The following is a 4,576-nucleotide window of genomic DNA, read 5'->3' on the forward strand; positions in this document are numbered from 1 at the left end:
TTAGCTTTACTCCCCCAGCATCCAAAACACATTCATTCAGAAGTTGTCAAGAAGCTTGGTTCTGAAGATACAAAGTAGAAAGATTCGCCAAGCCCTTGAGGAAGTCACACACTAGCAGAGGAGACAAAACTACAAAGGCATAAATCCAACCTCTACATTGGTGCTACAGAAGAGGTATGTACAAAAGGCTATGAGAGCACCAAAAAAAGCTAGACTAACATGGCCTGCGGCAAAGGAGAGGGAGGCAAGAAAACCAAGAATGCTTCGTGAGGTGGCCTCTGAGCAGAGAGGGAGCAAGGGCACATCTGGATCTACTAAAAATTAGTTGTGCAACACGAAGCAAGTCACTTCCGTCTGAGTCTCTGCTGCCGCACCTGGAAGATGAGGGGATTTTGGCAGATGACCTCTGGGGTCCATCTAGCCCTGAGAGTCTAAGATGCCATGGCTTTGATATTAATAAACGTACTGAGTAGTTACTATATGCCAAGGAGTATGCTAAGTACTCACATGTATTCTCTCATTTATCAACACAGGTACTGTTATCATCTCATTTTAAGATGCGAACATGGAGGCAGAGATGTGACAGAATTTGTCCCAGAATCACTGAAGGAACCAGGCTTTCCCCAGGCATCATGATTCTGCATTCTAGAGTCCTCACAACAATCCTATAATCCCTTTTATTAACTGCATCCTCTTTGCTTTAGAAAGCATGAGTATGCTGGAAACTTACTCTTTCTGCTCAACATTATAGTTTTGCCTCGTATAGTCTTAATCCACATGCATTTGGTTTTTTATATATAGTGTGAGATAAGGTTCCAATTTCAGTTTTTAAATTCACACAACCACACAACCAATTGTTCCAGTGCCACTTATTAAAAATGTCATCTTTTCCTAAACAATTTGCAGTGTCATCTCAGTCATGAATAAAATTTCCATTTTTGTATTGGTCTGTTTCTGGGCTGTCTTTTCTCCTGTATTGGTCAATTTGTACAGTTTTGCACCTTATTCCAGACTGCCTGAAGAAATAGAGCTTTATAATAAATTCTTAATTTTTGATAAGTTAAAAAAAAGAAAACATCATGTGTAGTGATTCCTATTTTGAGTTGTCCTCTAGAAGGACATACACCAAGATAGCAACAAGCATTGCCTCTGAGTATGGCAATTATGAGTGGGTTTTTAAAAATCTTTTTTCCTAATTTTCTATAATAAATTTGTATTAATAATCAGAAATTTTTTTTGTTTTGTTTTTGTTTTGAGATGGAGTCTCTCTCTGTCACCCCGGCTGGAGTGCAGTGGTCTCTGCTCACTGCAACCTCCACTGGTTCCCAGGTTCAGGTGATTCTCGTGCCTCAGTCTCCCGAGTGGCTGGGATCACAGGCACCCACCACCACACCCAGCTAATTTTTTTTTGTTTTTTGTTTTTGTTTTTGTTTTTTGAGACAGAGTCTCGCTCTGTCGCCCAGGCTGGAGTGCAGTGGCACAATCTCGGCTCACTGCAAGCTCCACCTCCTGGGTTCACACCATTCTCCTGCCTCAGCCTCCTGAGTAGCTGGGACTACAGGCACCCGCCACCACGCCCAGCTAATTTTTTGTATTTTTAGTAGAGACGGGGTTTCACCGTATTAGCCAGGATGGTCTCGATCTCCTGACCTCGTGATCCGCCGGCCTCGGCCTCCCAAAGTGCTGGGATTACAGGCATGAGCCACTGCGCCATGTCTTTTTTTTGTATTTTTAGTAGAGATGGGGTTTCACCATGTTGGCCAGGCTGGTCTCCAACTCCTGACCTCAAGTGATCTGCCTGCATCGGCCTCCCAAAGTGATGAGATTATAGGTGTGAGCCACCTCACCCAGCTCAGAAAGTATTTTTAGAGAGAAAATTTCTGCATAGTGTTAGATATAGCATAATTTAAGCTCTTAATCTTTCTAAATCCAGTATATTAGCTACCCATCCCAAGTTCGGGCTACTGGCAAGTCTCATCAGCATATCCATCATTCTCATTCACATCAATGAAAATGTAGATCTAGGCCTGGCTGGCTCACGCCTGTAATCCCAGCACTTTGGGAGGCCGAGGCAGGCAGATCACAAGGTCAGGAGATGGAGACCATCCTGGCTAACACATGGTGAAACCCTATCTCTATTAAAAATTCAAAAAAATTAGCCAGGCGCGGTGGCGGGCACCTGTAGTCCCAGCTACTCAGGAGGCTGAGGCAGGAGAATGGTGTGAACTCGGGAGGCGGAGCTTTTAGTGAGCAGAGATCGTGCCACTGCACTCCAGCCTGGGAGATGGAGCAAGGCTTCGTCTCAAAAAAAAAAAAAAAAAAAAAAGAGAAAATGTAGATCTAGACAAGGCCACTGCAGACACCTGTCATCACTGCATTAATTAATCCCCTTTTGATAATCAGAAAACTAGGTACCCTACATGTATTTACTCAATGCTTCTTATGTGTTAGTTACCAGGCTCTGCAGAGGACACAAGCACCCCACTGACCTCCTAATGTAGCAATCTATTATCCAAAATGGAGCCAAAACTACTTTACATTGTTGGCATTTATTAAGTGCCTCTATGGGCCAGACAACGTACAGTCTTTATGTATATTATCTCAATGAATCCTTACAATAGTCTTCTATGAAGTAGAAATTATTGTTCTCATTTTATAGATAGGAAAAGTGAGAATCAGAAAGATTAAGTGACTTGCTCCAAGGTCACAGAGCTAGTGTGCAGCAAGGGTAGCGTCCCAATCCCAGGTCTATCCTATTCCAAATCCCATGCTCCTAGTGGCTCTTCTATCCTTCTCCCCCCTCCACCCAGACGCAGCTACACTTGGCTAGCTGGACTCCTTGCTGCCAAACATCTAAATCCTAAAGTTTGATGAGCACTTTATGATTTTAATCAGCCTTTCTGTCCTGTAGTCCTCTTTTCTAGGAGACAAATCAACCATCCTAGAAACCAGTTTTCAGTTCTTGCTTAAGTTAATTTTAGGGCATCTTTCCCCTCTCTAGCAATGGGATTATATCAATGAAACCGATTTTCCTATCCCCTTCCATTGCATGGGGATGAAAATCTGTCCCATTTTTGAAAGCTCTTCAAAAAAACTCCTAGTTGGCAGTCCTCATTCCTGAAACAAACGAACCTTCCTCATGGCGACGAAAAGAGTTAAACTCTAAAATATCTGAAGAGACTTATTCTGAGCCAAGTATGAGTGACCATGGCCCGTGACCCAGCCCTCGAGAGGTCCTGAGAACATGTGCCCAAGGTAGTCGGGGTGCAGCTTGTTTTTTTCTCTTTTTTTGAGACGGAGTCTCGTTGTGTTGCCCAGGCTGGAGTGCAATGGCGCGATCTCGGCTCCCTGCAAGCTCCGCCTCCCAGGTTCACGCCATTCTCCTGCCTCAGCCTCCCCGAGTAGCTGGGACTACAGGCGCCCACCACCACGCCCAGCTAATTTTTTGTATTTTTAGTAGAGACGGGGTTTCATCTTGTTAGCCAGGATGGTCTCGATCTCCTGACCTCGTGATCCGCCGGCCTCGGCCTGCCAAAGTGCTGGGATTACAGGTGTGAGCCACCGCGCCCGGCCGCGACTTGGTTTTATACATTCTAGAAAGGCATGAGACATCAAATACATTTCAGAAATACACTGGTTTTGTCCAGAAAGGTGGGAGAACTCAAAGCGGGGGCTTCCAGGCTATAGGTAAATTTAAACATTTTCTGGTTGACAATTGGTTGAGTTTGTCTAAACACCTGGGATGCATACAAAGAAAATGCTCAGGTTAAGATAAGATTGTGGAGATCAAGGTTCTTTTGAAGTCTTTAGTGGCTGCCCTTAGAGACAACAGACGACAAGTGTTCCCTATTCAGATCTTTGAAAGGGGGTAGACTATTAATCCCTTTAGGATTGGGAGGGCCTGGAAGAAAAAGATCTAGCTATGTTAACAGAAATTCTTTGCAGCTGCAAATGTCCACCCCCTCCCCCCACCAAAAGAACAGCTTTGCAAAGCCATTTCAAAATACAGCAAAGAAACATGTTTCGGGGTAATATTTTAACTTTCTTCTTTGTCACATAATGTCAGGCCAGAGCCAGTTTGGAAAGTAAGTCACGATATATAGGGTTAAATGAAAGCCATCTGATGAGAATTTATGGTTTGTAGGGCATGACTCTTCCCAGACAGGAATGTGGGCAAGATAAAAAAAAAAAATCAGAGCTGGGTCCGCACTCAGTCGAGAAAACTGGCTTAGAGAAGTTAAGCTTTGGCCTGGGACTTGCGCCGGAATGTCAGGTCCTACCTTCCACGGGAAACAGCCTCTTTAATTCCTTCCTTTACTTTTCTAGGCGCAGGAGCCAGCTCCCCGCCCCTCCACACCGCTCCACTCCCCACTTCCAGGCGCATCCCCGCGGGTGGTGTTCCGGTTAGAGACACGTGTTTCGGCGCAACTTGTCCCGAAGCTGCCCGGTGTCTGACTTTCTCCCGCTTAGCTCCGTAAATGACTCGAAACCCGACCCCGAGGCACGGCTGCAGCTCGCTGCGCGCCGAGAGCCGGGCTGCGGGTGGGGACGGAGCTGAAGACGGGTCAGAACTCAC

The 4,576-nt window shown here is 45.3% G+C and overlaps 1 protein-coding gene across 8 annotated transcripts in view; it reads right to left on the reverse strand.

The window, feature by feature from the left end:
* DDX31 (DEAD-box helicase 31) overlaps positions 1-4,576 on the reverse strand; it is a 96,831-nt gene that overhangs the window by 91,832 nt on the left and 423 nt on the right. The gene's annotated exons all lie outside the window — the stretch shown is intronic.

Source organism: Hylobates moloch, unplaced genomic scaffold (assembly GCF_009828535.3).
Source record: "Hylobates moloch isolate HMO894 unplaced genomic scaffold, HMol_V3 SCAFFOLD_10, whole genome shotgun sequence".
Classification (NCBI taxonomy): Eukaryota; Metazoa; Chordata; class Mammalia; order Primates; family Hylobatidae; genus Hylobates; species Hylobates moloch.